The 20,812-nt window shown below is 42.9% G+C and overlaps 1 protein-coding gene across 4 annotated transcripts in view; it reads right to left on the bottom strand.

Annotated features, from left to right (window-relative positions):
• The window catches only part of CTNNB1 (catenin beta 1), a 37,541-nt gene extending 26,535 nt beyond the window's left edge, over positions 1-11,006 (bottom strand). For 2 of the 4 annotated variants that reach the window (XM_084902545.1, XM_084902546.1), the window contains exon 1: positions 10,800-11,006. The gene's annotated coding sequence lies outside the window, so the exon portion shown is untranslated. Of the gene's footprint in view, positions 1-10,089; positions 10,339-10,799 lie in introns of those variants that run through there. The other 2 variants (XM_084902547.1, XM_084902548.1) reach the window with 2 other exon arrangements.
• Positions 11,007-20,812: the final 9,806 nt, after the last annotated feature.

Raw genomic sequence — 20,812 nt, 5'->3', positions numbered from 1 at the left:
TAACAGATTTTGGGTATACAGTGGTGATTAAAACAGATGGTGCTTGTATTCTTGATAAGGAGACAGACAACTGAATAAACAATTACAAAGAAACGGTAAGTGTATTAGTAACAAGTGGGAGAAGGGAGTGGAATGACACATGAACAAGTGAAAGATCTTAACTTAGAGCTCCCACAGGCTTCTTGAGGTTGGTAACCTTCAAACTGAGACCTGAAGAAGGATGCAAAAGAGCCAGTATGTAATAAGCAGGAACATTCCAGAAACAAGAAATAGCATGTGCAAAAAGCCCAGAGTCATGAAAGACCTGATCATCTTTTAACAACTAAACCCTGAGACAGAGGGATTCAACTATAGTGGGAAAGGGGGAGTGCAACAAGGTTAAGGTTGAAAATAGGCAGATCACACAGGCTCTCTAGCCCTTGGCAAGAAATGCATTTTTTTATTCTGTGCCACCGGGAGTCCAGAAAAGGTTTTAAGCAGGTGAATCACAAGATCCCATTTGAGTTTTTAAAAAGCTGTTTTGTTTTGTGTTTTGCTATAATGGAAAAAATTGAAAGGGGGTAAAAACAGAAAGCAGAGAGACCATTCCATAGGCTATCCTTTTCAAACTGTAAAGGGAACAGAGAAAAAATGGGCATTAGATGGAGGGAAACAAAGGCTGCCCAGTTCTAGAATATTTACCTGTTCAACCAACCTTTATTGAGCAACTGTAACTTCTGGACACTGTTCAGAAGTTCCTGAGAGAAGGGTAGGAAAAGCAAGTAAACAAACATTACTTGCAACTATGACTAAGTGCCACAAACCAAATAAGAGAGTAATCTGATCAAGTAAAATGGGTGAACAGGGAAGACCTCAGTGTGGAAGTCATAGAATATAGTTGTATGCTATAAGGAATGAACCACAATGAGGTAATGAGATTTAAATGTCATTTATTCAACACATTTACTTTATCAACTGCTATGTGCCGTGATTCTCAGTATTAGGAATAAAGCAGTGAAGGAAACAAGACAAAAATCCGTCCTTTTTGAACAATTTGGTTCTCCTTATCTTGGAACACTACCTTCATCCAGTGACAGAGGAGAAGGTTATGAACAGTCACATATAGGGAAGCGTGCAGGAATTCTTCCTATTCAATACGCTTAGTGAAATAGAAAGCAGTGGCTTAAGATGAGAGTGAGAATGAGGGAGGAGGTGTTGAAGGTTTCAGAAGAGAGAAAAAATTATAGTAATAAAAGAGGGTAAACTAATATAGCCCAGGGACCTCTGGGCACGAAGCCAGGGAGGGGCAGGTTGAGAGTGTGTATAAGAAAGTGATTATGACTCAATGTGAAGTTTCAGCTGGGTTGAAGTGAGGGATACTGAAAAGCTTAGATGGGTGGGGAGACAGACTAAAGGTTCCAGTGGGGTTGATGGACTGCTGGAATTGAAGTATTTATGGGAAAAAACAAGAGAGTGGGGAACTTGAAATGGGATTAGAGAAGGGAGGAGTTATTGGTAAAAGTCCAAGTGTTCTAGGATATGACAATGGGAATGTGTGGTTGAATCAGCGTGAATAGTAAGATCAGTGGAGGAAAGAAATCAAGGAAAAGAGGCCACAATATTGGAAGCATCTTTTATATCAATGTTGCTCAAAGTGCCAGACCATAACCACCTAATGAGCTTGACACAATGACTCCCTCCATCAAAAAAGTCTTGAAATCAACAAAGAAGGAGGGAAAGGGGTTGGAGGGGAGGGAGGAAGGAAGGAAGGGCAAAAAAAGGAAGAACCAGGTGAACTAATGAACTAAACTTAGTGACATAGGTGTTTTAAATTCTGGCACAAATCTCATTTCACACTGGTAACAAACAGTTCACAGGCCAGATGACATTTTGAGTAGCAGTGCTCTGCATGGACATTGAAATCAACCAAGAATTATGACAGAAATAAGATGACAATAAGGTTTGGAGCTAATAAGTGTTCAAGGAAGGAAGGGAATATCCAGGGGAGTGGGTGATATAATTTGAAGGTATAAGAGTCAAAGCTTGAATATCTCAGAAAGAATGGTCAAGAAGTGACAATGAGGAATAAAGAAGACTCTTTACCTCTTGGTTCTGCAGAAAAAGGTATGCATGAAGAGAAAGCACTTCCCACTTGAGAGCTACAAGGGAAGTAGCATTATCAGAGGAGAGACTAGGTTCAACAGTCCCAGACTTGATTGAAAATAAAAGGGATTTGCTGAGAACTATGAGTTCTAGGAAAAAACAACAAATGGATTTCAGGAGATGATAAAAGGTGGAAGATGGAGACCAAAGTAGCAATGGAGGATAGAATGTAGAGGGTAAGGAGAATACAGAAGAGCAAGGAAATAACTAAAGGAACAAAGTCCTTGAAAACACATAAATAAGGACTGGCCTCTGACCAGAATATACATCCTCCATTTATAAAGATGGACCTTCAATGCAGATTGAGAATAAGAAAGTAAAGGAGTTACTGCCTAGTGTCTGATTGGGGAAAGGGAACTAGCTTGCGGAGCAAAGAGAAAGTCTTCCTTAGAGCTTTCTAGAGAAATGTAATACAATCTGAGGGGTAATGGCAGTAGGAGAAACTGGAGGCCCTTTACCATACAGTCAGGGATTTTTTCAAGCATGATTAATTAGTATTCTTACAAAAAAAAAAAAAAAATCCAACTTTACTAGTTCCCAGCTCCAATTTATCAAGAATACTATTTTAACTATCATTATGCTACGTCATGAGTGACCCATGGGCTTTTGGTATTTCAGACTTCTAATCCTTTGAATCTCCAGAATGTTATTTCTCTTACTGTGCGGAACAGAATGGGTGACACTCTGATTCAGGATCCAGGAAAAATAACAGCAGAATTAAGACAAGAAATAGTGACCTACAGAGTTAACTATAATAACATAAAATCTTTGGACTTAAAAAAACGAAATAATCCAGATGATTTGCTCAGTGGATAGAGCACTGGCCAGTGGACTGAAGAGTCCAAGGTTCAATTTTGGTCAAGGGCACATGCCTGGGTTGTGGTCATGATCCCCAGTAGGGGGTGTGAGGGAGGCAGCCACTCAATGATCCTCATCATTGATGTTTTTATCTCTCCCTTCCTCTCTGAAATCAATAAAAATATATTTTAAAAAACACACGAAATGAACCTTAAAATTAAGCAAAATGCCACAATACTAAATTTATGTTATCTAACTATAGAGTGTATGTCCGCATACTATGTTTCCTACATAACAGTCTACTTTTGTATCTAAATAAACTATTAGATATAAATAATTTTGACATTGCTACATTCTTGCAGTAACTCAGAAAAGAATTCAGGTTTCCACCTTAGCACTTTGTACATAGGGGAATGGAACCCTACTTGGAAATCTCTATAGTTAGTTGGATTAAAAAATACTTTCAAGAAACCCTTGTCCCTCCCTCATACATGTGTCATTCATTGAGTATATGCAGAGCTTCAAAGACAGACTCACTCCCTACACCCTTACCCCAAACCACTTAATTATAGTTAAATGAAGGGGAGGCAGTTTATAACCACCCCCCTTTAAGCAGTAAATTACTACAATCATTTAAAATCATCTTTAAATTAAATTCCCAAGAAATTTTTGCAGTAAACCTAACTTCTTACATCTTTATATGGGTAATGTACAGATCAGTGTGTGTACGCATGTACATATATATCACAATTATTTCAGCTACCATAAAACCTTGTTAAAGTAAGTTTCTTAAACTAACCCTTCAGCTTTTGTACATCTTTGACTTCCTAGCCAGATCAGCTACCAGCATTTAAGATATGATTTATTAATTATAGATGTGATTTGTCTATCTTGAGGACTGATAAATATGAAAGAACTTAAACAGATTAAAAATATCATCTTCCCCACTCCAAATTTTTTAAACTACAGTAAACCCTTTATTTTTTTTGGACCTCGTTTAACACACCTCAGATCTAACAGACAAAATTTCAGGTTGGTATGTTATATGTAAAAATTAACACCTTGTTAATCTTTAAACAAGACTTGCTTATAACTAAATTGACAGTTTATTATTAATTCATTGTTATTTTTAACAAATTTTAGCAAAGAGGCCATATGTTGGAAAAAACACTATAGTAATTTTGCCTGCATAAACAAATATATGTATCTACAACTATAGTCTACATATTTAAATCCCAGTCACCGCTCATAATGTCCTCTGATTAAAACAGGATCACATTGCATGGAGAGTAACTCTGTTGTTTCATGGAGTAGCTTTCTGTAGCAGTTTTACCACCTGCTGGCCCATATCCCCACATGTGCTAAGCCACGCCCCAGCCATGTGCATATGTTTTATTGAGGTTTTATGTTCTTGCTTTAACACACCTGTTACAAATCAGTTTTAAAAAAAATCAAACATGCAAATTATGAAATTACAACTAAAAACATGACAATTTAAGTGAAGATTTATAAATTATAGATATGGTTTGTCTTCCATGAGGACTGATAAATTGAAAATAAAAAGGGTAGCCATGATCGTATAGTGATTAGTACTCTGCGCTGTGAAAATAAAAAGGGTAGCAAAGGGGATATTCTATGAAGCAGTTTCACCCTAGCATCATCCAGTTGTTCACACTTTTCAAACTGTTAACAGGGACAGGGAGGAGACACTTCAACAAGTTCAAAAGAAACCAGAGGCAGGAAATTTCTGTAATATTATGAGAAACTTTTCAGTACCTCCGTCAAGTTACAGGAGAATGGTGTGACAGGTGAGGGGAGTGCTCTGGGATGATGTTTTGGGGAAGGTCACTGATTGGTTTTGCTTGCATTCTATGCCGTATCATATAAAAGCTGCAGCTGGTTAACACTAGTTTCAGATGATGCTTCTTAAAACCAGTGTTGGCCTACAGTTTGCATTTCCAGTCCACTTAAACACCCAATTCTTCTAATTCTAAAAATGAAAAACTTTGCTCTAGCAGCAAAAGATTTAACCAAAATCTATTTAATTAACTGCATAAACTTATTCTGACCAAATGATATGTCATTAAGTAAAATTTATATTCAATTAATTTTTCATTATCTAAACTTGGGCTTTTAAATTTTGGATCTAGTCTGATAATAGTTTGTCTTAGAAATACAGACTTCAGCTGAAAACCAGAATATGGTTTAAAGATGTCAACAAAATTTCAGGCTGACATGATGGTGTATACACAACAAGAATTTGTCTAACATTTTAAGTGTCTTCACAGATTAAGTTTTCAACCACTTAAAAAAAAAAGACTATAAAAACTATATTTAAGATGATCAAGTAATGAACAAATTGTTATTTCTTCCTCCTATTACTTAACCCAAATCATCTTAATTCCTAAACTTGAAAGTGCAGGTTCCCCAGATTTCACAAACAAGTTAATATGAACCTGCTTTTAAATTCCTAATCCATATAGATTGACACAAGACATTTTCCAATGCCTGAACATAAATTATTAAAAATGTTATTTCTTAAGTTATATAAATCCACAGAATCATATTATCCTATCATTTATTAGAAACATTATTTAAAAAATGAACTCCAAATGTTACAAACTGGCAGTATCTTTCTGCCAACAGGTATATAATTTATGCTAAACAACATCCTAAAACTTGAATTTCATTCACCAACATGTGCAAATCAAGCAATGCACATTAATCTGGATTTCCTGCTTCTCTTAGGAAAAAAAACGCAGATGATGTAGCAACATGAACTACATTTCCACACAATGGCTGGGAGCTGCCAAAGACTGGCTGCTAAGTTGGGACATGTGCTCTCTAATTTGTTGTAATCAACAGAGTCCTCGTTACCCCCCACCAGCCTGGCCCGGGACACATGAGTAGCCATTCCCACTGTAATATTAGGTCAATCCTACATGGTTTGTCAAAGCAATCTTTAGTCATTTATAAATGTCAAATTGTTGTATGCTATATCAATGAAGTCAATTTCAAAATAAATAAATAAAATGCTTGCCTTATAGGCATAATTTCTGTCAATAAGCTTTATGCCCATAATTTTTAAAGAACTTTCAAATCCATTTTGCTATCTCATAAAATCTTGAAAAATTAAAACAGAAGCTCTTCAACTCAGAGACAATAAAGGCTGCATCAACTTGGACATTATTGAAATATGATCCTTTATGACCATAATCCACTCTGAGATAACCACTTACATAAAACAACTGAGACATTCTTGCTTTCTTGTTAAAAAAAAAAAAAGTAATAATTTCTTAGTCAAAGATCATTATCAATGTTTCCACAAAATTATATTCAATTCCAAGAGCAAAATGAAGTAGTAACACTTCATTTCCCCTTCCTACATTCTCAACTTTTAAATATTTCAACTGCTCATATAACAAAGAAAAAGAAATCTAAAGTGAGAATTTTTCATAAAATGACCCTTTGACTTCCAAAGGCTAATTTAGAATAGGTTTAATGTTTATTATCAGAACCCAATTTGAGACAACTATTTTCAAAAAATAATGTTACTAATAGAAATAGCAAGAGCTTTAACACAGAACCACGGAGAAAGGCCAGGCTGGCGGCTGTTGGTTGGGTATTGTCCCATGCACAAGGCATTCTATTGCCCCGTCAAGGGCACCAGCCCAGGTTTCGGTTCCATCCCCAGTAGGGGGTATGCAGGAAATAGCCTATCAATGTTGTGCTCTCACACTGGTGTTTCTCTCCCCAACCCCCCTTCCTCTCTAAAAATGAATAAACTATTATTTAAAACAAAAGCAATTGGTGCACCATATTGGTGCCCACAATTCCATACAAATGAGATGCTATAGTCACTAGGGCATTTTCTTTTAGCTGTTTCTATCTAGAGTCTAATTCAGACATATATTCCTCAATATAAAGAGCTGAACACTGACTCATGTTTTACTGTGTAACTCATTTTACACAAATTAGTAATTCACTTCATTAACTTTTTCTGAGAATTAGTTTCTATAATTCATTAATATGGTTAAACGTTGTATTTTACTCCCCAATTATTATATTGTGTTTTTTGTTTGTTATATATTTAAGCTGAACTGCCTAAAGTGACAAATAAAATTGTAATCCTAATTTTACTTTTACCTTTCTGCTGCAAATATTGGCTTAAATGACATTTTCTCAAGCCAACCTTTTAATGAGCATTGATATGAATAAATTATTCTAGAATTCAAAAGGTTCCTTACTGATGCTTTCTCTTCACAACTACTCATAAATATATTCCACACAAACTTACTAGGAGGAAAAAAATTACAAGCATTACATTATATCCACTGGAGGGCACTCAACATAACCAAAGCATGCAATAAAAACATGCCCTAACACTCTTCTCACTCTGCTGCCATCAGGTTCGAGAGAGGCTTTGGGAGTTGAGAAATACCACATAAGAGAATAGATGCCCACAATTTAAAAATTCAAAGAGAAGTAGATTCTAAAAAATTCCTAATGTAATTGATTCCCTCTTTCAAAAGCTGCCTTTTCCTTCAGGAGAAAGCAGATTATAAACATACTTCAAGGATAGCAGGGTTTAGGTCTCAATAGCCGGATCTCAGTTTCAAACTAAGTCAAGCTCAGTCTTGCATGAAACACAAAAGCAGCATTCTTAAGTTATCAAAGGAAACAAAGAACTTTCTCCTGAGTTTACATGAGGAAAAACTATATGCATTAAGTCCTACTAATTTTCAATTAATACAAATCACCTACTTTCCTTTTATGGAGATTAAGTATATATTTATTTTAACCCAATGTCCTAATTAATTTATCACACTCATAATTAAAACAGTATTATGTAAACAATAGTCTGTTAAAGAATGAGCACCGATTCTGTAAATTAGGATCCCCTCAATGAGGGTAACAAGAGGCAATAGCTACATGCTCTGGCTAAGAAGCAGCTCCTCGTTTGTGCTTACTACACACTTCAATGGTATAAAAATGTTTTTAGTAAACCTGTTTCAACAAAAATATTGTGTTCCCAAGAAAAAGAATACCACCCCCCCTAGAATAATACAACTCATTTTTTCAAAAGCAATATTACAAATCATGTAGCATGACAGAAGAGTTGCAGTACTTTTAATTAGAAGTTTGCCCTGCGAATTCATCCTTTCTCTGCCCTGGGTTAGCAATCAAGCATGCTTCCAACCAAGCTCAAAGTACAAGCTTAATAAAATTTGCCTCCTAGTCATCTACAATTATTATCAGCAATTATTAAACCATGAAAGAGAAACCAATTCATGTTATGACCGAACAGGTGTTTTGTTTCTTCAATACAAAGTTTCAATTGGCTGATTATACTTATACAGTCCATTTCTGGGGTTTTGTCTTCACAGCTACTTATAACTTGTAAGAGATATTCAAACTTCTGAATTTTCCATGTACCTAGTCTTAACATACTTACACACTCTTCTTCCCACCTTTCCCAACAACAACAAAGACTATCTGCAGACAGCTACTCCTATACACCACACCTCAAATTTGCCGAGGGTGAGGAACTACCCATGAAAACAGAACTTCATTTATATGAACAATTTTTATTCCAATGACCACTACCACCAACAGGAAGTTCTATTCACAGTTTAAGTTATAATACTGAAATACATATTTTTCTACATAATATTGGTAAAAGAAGTAGTCAGATGAGTTCAAAAGAAATAAAACTTTTGAATGCTTCTTGACCCATCAAGACTGTTGTTTAAAGCTTCATCTTTTAAATTAGCCACCTTATTTTTACAAGGTTGGTTTTTCCCGAAAGCTATTTAAAACGCTGTTCTGACCTCCGGGAAAATCTCAGGCCTGGGACTCGACACGGACTTTAAATTACATGCTACACTGAACTTCCTAGTGCAGTTTTTTATTTTCCCTCAAGGACTTCAGGCTTAAATGGTCTCCGCATTCCTTTAATCCTACAGAATGGTCTTCTGCAAGTTTTCCAAGTTACTTTTGCAATCACTTCAGGGCCTTGTCCTTGCATGTGGCCTTCAAAACAAAGAATACTGGGTGCAAGTTAGTCACATCTTGTGAAACAATAGTATCAAACAAACCTTAATGGTACATTTCCAAATCCAGGTTTTGTGGATTTGATTGTAAAAGAAAAATAAATGTAGCAGCAGCCTCAGCTTAGACTTAAAAAAAAAAACACAAGACCAGCCTCCAAAGAGTACCTAAGTCTGCCCCTAATTTACGCTGTCACTAAACAGCAGTATTCTGCAAATAACGTTTCAAGCCACGTTTCACATTTCCTAGAACGAAGACTCGCTAACACGAAGACATCTGAAGGTACTGAATGCGCACCAACTGACAAGAATGAGAGCAGCTCTCTAAATTCCAGACAAAAATACCGAATAACTCGGCGATCCGAAACACGCTAGCCTAGACTTTTTTTTTTTTTTTTTTTTTTCTTTTAATCAAAGGGGAGCCGTCCGTCTCTTCAAGTTGAAGTCTAGTCTGAGCCGCTACTATTCACGGCACAAAGCTCCCGTTTCACTCCAGCCACTCCTCGATTTCCTCTGGCCGACCTCCGCATACCAGCGGGCCGGCCGCCTCCATTCACGCTCGGGCTGGGGGAGGGGAGCCCGCAGATGTCTGGGAGATACAAAGTGCGAGACAATGCTCCCGGCCTGCGAGGGGCACCCAAACCCCCGCCATCGCCGCCGCTTGCCAGCGGAGCGGCTCCGAGCCGCGGAACTTCCCGAGGCCCCGCGCCCGGGCCCCGCGCCGCCCGGACAAAAACACGGAGAGAAGTTGCAGGGCTTGGGTTTCACTTCGCCAACTGCGACGCGAGGGGGAGAGAGAGGGGAAAAAAAAAAAAAAAAATTCACTCCGCCGCAAAGCCAACGTGCATCCAGCTGAGCGGCCGGGAGGGAGACGATGGGAGGGAATCCGTAACCTGCACGAACCAAAATTCCCCCAGCAGCCCGAGGCCGAACCCCGAGCCCCGGGGTCCCGCTGGACGGGGAAACCGCACGGCCAGCCGCCCCCGCCCCGGTTTGCACCAGACCCCACACCCTCCCCGCCGGCCCGGGGGGCTCCGTGCACGGCTCGCCCACCTGCACGGCCCCCCGAAAACCCAGGTGCAAACCCGCCCGCACGCACAGGGGGGCTCCTCCCCGGAGCCCGGGCTGTAAAGTTGCTTCGGTTGAAAGAGGCGCCGGTGCCAAACTCGCACAGGGCAGGGCACGGACGGAAACGCTCCCGTTTCTCTCCCACACTCTTCCCCGTTCGTCCCTCAGCCCCGAACCACGGCATCGGGAGAGGAAAAGTCCCCGGACTTGGCCCTTCTCCCCCCCACGGCACCGGGGACCCGGGGTGGCGGCGTCCCAGGCCCGGCGCCCGCACCCCAACTCCCCGCTGGGAAGGCGGAGCCCCCACCCCGGCCGGCCCCACCCCGCCCCCCGCGCTCCGGCCCCGGCGCATCCCGAGGCGCAGGGTCCCTCCCCCAAACTCGGCCGCGGCCGGAGCCCCCGGACGGAAGCCGCCGTCCCCCGCCCCCCGGGCCCCCGCGCCCGCCAGCCCGGCTCCTTGGGACGCGCCCTCCCCGCGCGCGGCGGCCCCGGGGCCCCCCGAGGAGCCGCGCGGCCGGAACCCGGGCCCGGTCGCCGCCCTCCGCCCCCCCGGGCGCGGCCCCTTCCCGGCGCCTTCCCCCCCCAGCCCGCTCCCCACTCCGGGCCTCCGAGGCGGCGCCAGGCCCGGCTCCCCGCCGCCGCCGCCGCCGCCGCCGGGACCGCGCGCCCGCGACGACGAAGTTTGGCTCCGAAGAGGGAGCGGGCGCAGCCCCGGAGGGTGAGGGAAGGCGCGCGGCGCACCTCAGGGGGACAGGCTCCTCCCGCCGCGGGCGTCCGGGCGTCCTCGGCCTGCGGTGGTGGCGGCTCGGCGGGGACCGGCGCTGCTCCTCGGACGCTCCTCCGTCTCCGCCTCCCCTCGCTCTCCGCCGCCGGAGCCGGTCTATCGCGACTGCCGCGGACCGAGAGGCTTAAGATGGCGCCGCACAAGGACCTCTTATAAGTCGCGCAGGCGCCGCTGTATCCTGCCGCCGCCACCGGCCGCGCGGAGGGATCTGCCGCGCGAGGCCAGGGGCGGGGCGCGGGGGCCGGAAAGTAGTCCCCGCGCCGCCGCGGAGCCGCCGAGGGGAGCCGCGGCCGCCGTCCCGCCGCTCCGGGCCCGGGCAGGGCCCCCACCCGCGCGCCCCTGGGAACCGGTGGGGGGGTGGGGGACGGGACGCTCCTCGCACGGAGCCCCGCGGCTGCCCCGCCCTGGGAACCCGGGGCAGATGTCGGGGGTCCCTGGTGGGACCCAGAGGGAGGAGTTGGGGGGGGCCTCCGGGATCCTCCACTGTCCCGACCCCGACGCCCCGGCCCTGCGCGCGCCCCGACCGTGAGAGCGGCCGCGGAGCTTTGCTGGGCGCTGGCCGCTGCCCACGGGAGGCGACACCTCGGCCCCGATCCGATCCGATCCGATCCTCGGGGGGAGGAGGGGGACCGCGCAGGGAGCCGCCCCCAGTCCTGGGAGGACGCGGAAATGCGCGGCCCGCCCGGCTCCTGGCGCTGCCGGCCGGTCGGTCGGGGGGACTCCGGCGGGTGGAGGGCTTCCGTCGCCGCTGCGGTCTGGGCCACACATTCCCTGCAGGACGTGGCTCTGCCTGGGTGCACCCCGCACCCCAAACCCGTCCCCCCAACACCCTCCCCACGGTCCGGATCGCGGGTCCCGCATCCCAACTGGGTGCTCAGCCTGCATCTGGGAGGGCACTAGCCGGTCTGGCCTGCTCGCCCCACTCCCGCAGGCTGCGAACTCCGCTTAGGATGGGCGCTCAGCCCGCAGTTCAACAAGTCCTTGGGAGAACCGCCTGGGCATCCATGCGTGGTGGCAATGGATGAGCTCTACAGCCCTGTGGTTGGGCTGATTCTTGTAGATTCCATTTCTATCTGGTGACACTGTGCTAAGAACCAACAGATTTTTTTTTTTGGGGGGGGGGGGGAGGGTGTGGATTTCTCTTTGGAGGAGGTGCATTTTTGAGAAATCCAAGTAAGTTGTTTAATGGAAGGAGCTAGCGGTTAGGCGAGCTTCTAATTTTTTTAAACTAATTTTCTATTCTTCAAAAACATTTTTTCTAATTCCCTTTCATAGGCCGAAGTTGGGTCTTCATTTCCCTTGGAAATGTCTTCATGGAAACCCAGCAAGATGGGCATTTGTCAAAGCTGAAACAGTTATTGATTCACTTTCTCTAGTCTGTTGCTTTTTGCTTTTTTTTTCCCCCCTCCCTCCAAAACAATGGACAGAGTACAAAAAGCAACAGTGAAAGTTATCTCGAGGCTTTTATCCCTGTAATTAATGCATGCAAACAATAGGGCTTTATACATAGGGACAGGCTGGAAACCCACTCATTCCTTCGTGGAGTAGACATGTCGTTTTAGGCTTAGCCAATGCTTCAGGACCAACATGCTCTTGAAATAATTCCTTTTTTTTTTTTCTTCTCAAAGATATTTTATTAAAAACAGTGACAATGTCTACTGCTGCCTATCACCACAGCACACGCGAGTCTCTGCAGAGAGAGAAAGTCCACACATTAAGATGATGTTCCATGAGGTCCATTGTCTAGAGTGACTTCCGCATTTGTATCTTTGGGAGTCATTCTTTGGAAGTGTGGCCGATGGATGTGGGTAACTCGGCTAGCCATAATTCAAACAGATGGAGCAGAAAAGGACTATTTCTAATATAAATGTTTTCAAAAGTGTAAGTAACATTTCCAGGCCCAGAACCTTCATTTTAATTCTCATTCACAGAATCAAAGAATATTCAGTTGATTTTATTAAAGTCGTATGTTTAAAATCAGATGTGTGATTAATCAATATCTGAAGAGTTTTGGTACGGATGTTTCCTTTTTCTATGTTCAGTTTTTGTGTCAGGGTTTTCTTAATTTGGTGGATTTTTGTGTGTGTGTGTATGTTTTTGCTTTTTTGTTTTTCTTTTGGCTAGATAAGGAACACTTAAAACTGGTTAAGAAATATTTGCATTATTGGAACATCTGCAGAATGAAAATTTCCATATTTGTATTACTCATTAGGTGTCAAAATAATTGAAACATTTTTCTGTGGTTTAGATATCTTAACCTAAATTTGGAATGAAGAATTTTAAATCCCTAGTCATTCTTCAAGCAAACACACATTATTAAGGGAAATGTAAAATTTGCAACAATGCAGCAAGCTGGTTTACCATCAAATTTAAGTGTACCGGAGAATTACTGAGTGGCTAGCAAAAAGCAAATTAATTGAATTAAACAAATTGTTCAGAATTTCTATTCCCTTCTCTAAAAAAAAAACACAAAAAAAAACCCCAGAAATTATTCCAATTGTCTTACCAAAAAAAAAAAAAAATATATATATATATATATATATATATATATATATATATATATGTGTGTGTGTGTGATGAATAACTTCTGTGAAATGAAGGCAATTCCTGTTGTTAAACTAATGAAAAATACAAACATCAAAATACCTGATGAGTTTGTGAAATAAGGGATTTTGTAAAAATTATTCTTAAAATGGGCCTTGGGCAATGCATTTCATAAAAAAAAAAAAAATACTTGGTTATCCTTCTACGCCTTTTCCTTATATCAAACTTGGGTTTGATATAAGTTAATCCATTTTGTGAAAATGCAAAGGACAAATGGTTCCTAATATCAGGCTCTAGTCCTAGAAACCAAACATGTCTCCAGCTCGTTGCGCAGAGCACGTATTACTCTCATGCTGTCGGACCACTGGCATTATCAAGCAGCGTCTACACAGAACCTGAACGGAAAGTGTCCGTTCCCTGGCACACTCGCGTTCAAATGGCCTTTAGGCAAAGAAATAAACGCCCAGATGGCTTCTGCATTTTGGACAGAAACGTTAATCCAGCCAGCAGCACTTTAAAGAAGGCCCATTCCCTTTTTTTGCATAGTTAACTCTTACATCTATTCATTAAACATTTATTGAAACTGAGACAGTGGGCTTCCTATAGAGAGAAGAAAATGAATGTCTAGCTCTGGATCTTTTTGTTGTTTTTGTTTTTTTCTTTAATCCTCACTGGAGGATAGGTTTAGAAAGAGGGAGGGAGGGAGAAAGAGAAAACATCTGATCGGGTGCTTCCCATATGCACCCTGACCAGGAATCAAACCCAAAGCCTAGGCATGAGCCCCGACCAGGGATCGAACCCACAACCTTTGTGGTGTGCTGGATGATGCCCCGACCAACAGCCACCAAGGCAGGGCTGACCGGCTCCTTTTGATTAGGCCCCTTAAATGACTGTATAATTGTAATCGGTACTCAGCCCTACATGAAAGTAAATAGTAGAAAACAATGCAAGGAGGGTGTGGTCTCCTCTGGACACTCTAGTCGAGTCTCCTTGGGAAGAATCCTCTCCCAGCAGAAAGGTAAGGCTGATAATTACTCCATGCATGTATAAACAATACATCCCGACCCTCTGAGAACGCCAGTTAAATACATTTCTTTAGACAGCCTGCAAGCACTGGACAATAATCAGGATCAGCCTCTCCTTTAGCGGTCCACCAAGTGGGCTATTTATGGGTTGGAACTTCTGATTTGCAATACATCATCCCAGGCTTCGGGGTTATCTTTTGATTTCTTTCCAGCTGAACAGGCTAAGGAGCTGTAAATACCTCTTGTCAGGCTACAGGGTTGGCTATTCTCACGCACACACAAGTAATCTAGGAACCCACCGGGCAAACTCGGCGGCCGGCCACTGCGGACAGCAGCTCGCATCTGGTGCGTGCCGCAGGGCGAGGGAGGGGCGGCGAAGGTGGCCACGGGGGAGGCGATGGCCATGGTGGTGGCCGTGGCAGCAGCGGTGGTAGGGACACTCCTGGCCGCGTCAGTTATACCAGCGTCCGTCCTCACAATCGGAGTTGCGTGTTCTCCAGGCCTTCCCCGGTTTGACACAACCGTTTGCCATCCTAAAGTACACGCTCATGGCTACCATAGCAAGTGTGAAGGGGAAGCCATGGGGACATCACCCATGATATTCAGAGAGCACAAAGGTGTACGTTTCTCGGGGTCTCTAAGAACTAAAACAGATCCCGCTGCATTGCTAAGAAATGATGCTTTGGAGACCTAACCCTCCAACACACACACACACACACACACACACACACACACACCTCCCTATTAAAAAATTTCAAAATGGTTGCAGATATTTCCTTCACCAGAAGGTTAAAGGCATTTCCCATCGCAAGAAGGATTAACTTACCCGAGGATTCTGGGACTGCAGATGTACACTGCGGCAAAAATCCTAAAATTCATCGGGAAAAAAAAAAAAAAAAATTCATTTCTGGATTCCAGCTGCTAAAAATAATGGAATTATAGCAAATCGTGAATAAGATTAAAACAAGCCATTTTCACATTCCAAAGTGTTCAGGAGGGGGAAGAAAAAAAGAGAGAGAGATTCTTTTAACTCATTTCTTACACAATGCAAATTTGAAAGTAGCCTTTCTTTCCCGAGCACGAAGCGCCATGAAATCGATAATTTTTGATCTTTCGGTTAATAGGCAACATGGTGAGCCAGTGCCGGGGCTGCGGGCAGCAGACATGTTCTTGTCAGCTCAAAATTTTCATACTGTTTTTGAATCCATGGAGGTCGGTAGATGTGGCATCACCGGTGGTGGTTGTGTTTGTTTTGTTTTTTTGTTTTGTTTTGTTTTGTTTTTGTCTTTGCTGGCACTTAGGCTCTGGGGACGCACCCCCTCAGTGTATCCACATAGGCATGTCTGTGGCTTTCTATATATTAAAAAAACGGGGAGCCTTCCTGGATCTTAGACAAAAAAAAAATTATGTAAAAGGGGTGGCTGGTGTGATTATAATCCCATCATGCAGGGTCCACGGTTCCCATTTAGTGAAATTTCGCAGAGGGCAACTTCTTAAGAACATCCCTGCTGTGCAGAGTGAAAAGCATGAACAAACCAAAGACAGAATTCATCTGTGTTTATATTTTACAAACAATGAGAAACCTACTCTTTGTATGCCGTCCTTCCCCCCCACCTTATTATTTCAGAGAACTGCAGCATCTCCCCGCCCCCATCCCAACACTCACCACCCCAGCAGTGCAGTGTCTCCGTGCCTCATGCTTCTCCTTCCTCGCCTTTTTTTGCGCTCTCACAAATTCTGCACGCGCCATCTTTGTGTGGGGTGATGCTTTGCTAATTTCACTCGCCCATTCTCTTACAAATCGACTCAGAAATAGAAAATTATCGTGCGCTTTGGGGCTTCAACTTGCCTACATGTCTCTCCGTCTTCCTTTCTCACATAGAAAAAAATGGGAAGGATGGGGGTTTAGGGGTGGGGTGGGGGGCAGCCAAAAAGGGGAGATATTTCTATTATTGCCATAACCTGTTGTATACAGTGGCGGTAAAAAATAGCATTACCATAATAGCAACAGCTGCAGCCTAAATAGAAGCGATGAGATAATTAATGTGCTACAACAAATTAATTTGCTGCAGGTGCCTCTGCTGTGAACTGAGTCACCCATGCCATATAAAGTATAAATACAATTAGGATCCCCCCCCTCCACCACATGCAAAAGCAAACTCCAGAGCAAAATGTCTCATTCAGTAAATATTATGCATGCCTATTGTAACAAAACAAATCCTCCCAGCCTCTCCCCCCCACCCCCATCCCCACCAACGTATCTCAGATGGCTGAGACACCAGTGGCTACGGGTGGACTTGGAGTGAGTGCGTAAGTGTATGGGTGTGTATGCATTTTTAAACCGATGGAGGTTTCATGCTACGTCTTGGAAAACAGATGGACCCGCTATAGATTTTTTTTTTAAAGGAAATAGATCGTTTATAATATTGGCGAGCTCGATTGGTTTTAAAACAAACATTAGATGTCTTTATGTGTATTGCTGGGAGAAAAATAACAGTGGTGAGCAGTTGCCCATCTGAATTTATATATATATATATATATATATATATATATATATATATATATATATATATATATATATTATTTTTAATCATCCGTCTCACAGAAGAGGGAGAAGTGTTTGTAGTGTGGCAGTCTTCCTTGGTGTGAGAGAGATTTTGACTCTCGCGTGCTGCAGAGTAGCGTGTGGATGGAGAATGTTGCTGGCTGAATCGCAGGGATGTGCATCCGGGCAGCTCGGACAAGGGCCTGCAGAAGGTCACAGTGCCAGAAGCAAGTGTCCATTTTCTGTTTTGCTCCCCTCGGCAGAAAGTAACTTTGGGTCCAGAAAAGTGGAGGAACTTGCAGATTGAATTAAAAAAACACACAACAAAACTACTTGACTAAAAATTCTCTGAGCGTAAGGACATCATCATTTCTGATTTTTCTTCCAGGAATGCAGTTTTTTGTGTTTTGTTTTTTTTTGTTTTTTGGTTTTTTTTTCATTGCAACCTTAATTGGTTGTTACAAAGCCAGAAAATAGAAATTTCATCATTTTCAAGGTTATTGGTTATTGAAATGTATTTTATGTGTGATCTTAACTTTTCATCCTAAATCTTACAGTAAATTGGATACATTTCTTGTGCAATACAGGGATTTTGATTTAACTTTGCAAAAATTTTAGTTCTAGGAGAAGATATAAAATTATTCAAACAGAACACTGTTCCAGCTGTCCCCAGAAGGAACACTGCATTTGCACGGGTTTTCTTTGAAAGATATTTTACTTCATATATTGCTTTCCGGGCACAGCAGCGCTCTAAGCCACCTCCATTCTCTGGGCAGGGGTAACGCACATCTGTCACCCCATCTCCTGCGGCGAGGGCTACGCATTGCACTCCGTTCCCCTTTTGTTTATCCTAAAGCTTTTTCTTCAGAATCCATTTTCAAACCTGCTCATATTTGGAGTTTACATGATAGAATTTGAATTGGGAGGGGCAGGGAGAGGGGGAAAGAAAAAGAACAAAGACCATATTGTTCGTCCTTTAAAAGGAGGAGAGAGAAATAGCCGATCCTTTGATAAAAATGAGAAAAGTGGACCAGTATGGAATACACGCATCTCTGGGATTTTCCAGCAATCTGTCTGTCAGCCCACTGGCGTTTCACACAAATGGGAACTCTGAAGTCACAGAGTTCCGTAGTTAGAAAATCAGGTAGGGTAAAAGGAAAAATGCTTTCATTTCTCTGGCTTCAAGGGATTGTCTATTTAATTTTTTTTTTTTTTAATCACTGTGAGCTATGTCGAACACATACTCCTCTTTCCTACAAATGTTCTCTTTTCGTAGCATGGGGATCCGGCTCTTTGAAGCCTTTCTCCCAGGACTTAGTTTGCTTAAGTTGTCAGGGCAAGGGACGCTGTGCAGATTCTAACCGGTAAAAAAATAGTTGTTGTGAGCCAACTAGTTTTGGGGTGGTTGATTACGTAGGAACCGCTAACTAATATAGCTGCGACGGTTCCATTGTCGGCTTGTTTTTAATCATCTCATCGTACTGCAGGTTTATCCCAAGCTGCTTGTCTTCATAACAAAAAGATCCTAAAGCTTTTAAACGATGCAGTCTTCTGAATAGAATAGTGCTGAGTATGTGCCCTGTAGATGAATATGTACTGAAATGGAATCCATGGACTTCTGTCCGTGCATCTATTAAATATCTACGAAGCTTGGCTCCCTTTTTTAAGCTAAAAAGTCAATATAGGAGTTGCAATATTTTCTTCCCTCCTCCCAATGGATCCTCGCTGGCACCTTTTGCTTATAGTCACTCCACTCAGGACCGAGCTTCTAAAATCCTGGAGTCTTTTACAGAATCTGCTTTCGAGCATTGTCTCACCCTGTCTGCATGTGTGCAGTTCGTTTTTTAAAACTAAACTCGGCTTTACTTATTCTAGCTGCTGATTGCTGCGGGATTCTTTCGTGAATTACACATGGGCCTTTTCCATTAACTGACTTTAAAGAAACCCCTTTTTGGAAAAAAAAAAAACAACACACACACACACACAAACACACACACAAAAAAAAACCAACAACAACCCACCATTCGTGTTTCTAGCAAATGTGTCTTGTGTCACCATTTTCTCTCAGTATTTAACTCTTTTGTGTGTTTTGTATCCTGTGTCTTCCCTTTTTGATTTTGGTCTAACAAAGAGATGTTCGAATTTCCAACAGAGGATGAGGAGACCTTTTCAGTGTCAAGAGATGATCCTGGGATACCTCACAGGATAATAGCTGTGCGTGTAGGGTCTGTTGATTCGGAGTCCTCGTAATGACCAAAAGCTGCTCTAAAGCCAGACGTGCTTTTAAACAAATGGATGTTTTCATTAACCCCAGGGGAATTTACATGCATTTGAATACTAATCACACACCTACGCGGAAGACTCATTTTTCAGTGCCTGTATGGGGAGCAAGCCACTGTGGTCACAAAGCAGGAGAAGCAGTCTCACTGCTCGAGGCTCTAGCCATGGGACCCGGATGGGCTCTGACCTTCTGATCTCTGCACACACACACACACACACACACACACACACACACCCCTTGCAATGGCAGTGGTCAGGAGGCTCACAGTGATCCCAGTGACCTTCACCTTTCACACTCGAACCATCACAACCAGTAAAGTATTTCCCCCCAGGTCACATCTGGGGAGATGAAGGAGTTTATTCCAGTCATCAGCTGGAATTTGAACCCTAGGCATGTGCTAGCCAGGGCGGTAGCCATTAGCAGCCGGTGGCTATTTCAATGTAAGTGAATTCACATGAAAGGAAATGAAAAATCCACCCTTCAATCTCATGAGCACATGGCCAGCTTCGGTAGCCCTACGTGGCTACCACATTGCACAGCACAGGTGACGAGCCATCATCCCAGTCCGTGAACTGGCCCTTGGCAAAGCCTGTGCTCTCACCAGTTCTTTCTCACCCATTCACTCCTTCACATGTTCCTCCTTTTCACAAACATTTACTGAGTACCTACTACACGCCAGGCACCAGGTTGGATGCGGGAGAGCCATCCCACTGTGTGGTTGTCAAGATCAAACGAAATGGACATGAAAGAGCTTTTTCAGCGGTAAGGTTCTAGATAACAATGAGGTGCATTCCTGTGGTAGTTGCTGTAATGGGACTGTGTTACTCTTCTTGGAATCCTCCGGTCCTTCCCCCTCTCCCCCCGTCCCACTTCCCCCGCCCTGCACACACACACACACACACACACACACCTAGCACAGTGCAGTACCCATTAGAAGTCCTGCCTCCTTGAGCTTCTACCTTTATTAGGAGCCCATTGCTCCGATCTTCCAGGTGATTTTGTGAACTATCTGCTGTCCATCCATCAGATTCTTTTCTTGCCTCAACTAGCCAGTTATTTCTATTACTTATAGCTCAACATCTGGTCCAGTAAACCTTCCATTCTGATTACTTTATATATATATATATATATATATATATATATATATATATATATATATATATATGATATATATATGATATTGGTTTCAGAGAGGAAGGCAGAGGGAGAGAGACAGAAACATCAATGATGAGAATCATCCATCAGCTGCCTCCTGCACTCCCCACACTGGGGATGGAGCCTGCAACCCAAGCATATGTGACCTTCTGGTTGATAAGTCTATGCTCAACCACTGAGCCACGCCAGCCAGGCCATTCTGATTACTCTCAAGTGTTTATCTGTCTCTCTAGTTTGTATTGGCCATTATATCACTACTATTTTTTTTTTCATATTGCAAAGCTATACATGCCCCACATAAAACATTCAAACAAGTCAGAAATATATAACAATGAAAAAGTACCTCATAATTCAGATATCCAGCAGCCTTTTTAAATTTAATTTTTGAACTAAGTAATGTATTACAGCAATATATTGAAT

This window comes from Pipistrellus hanaki (assembly GCF_964339955.1).
Source record: "Pipistrellus hanaki genome assembly, chromosome: 13".
Lineage (NCBI taxonomy): Eukaryota > Metazoa > Chordata > Mammalia > Chiroptera > Vespertilionidae > Pipistrellus > Pipistrellus hanaki.
This window is presented reverse-complemented; position numbering and strand designations above follow the sequence as displayed.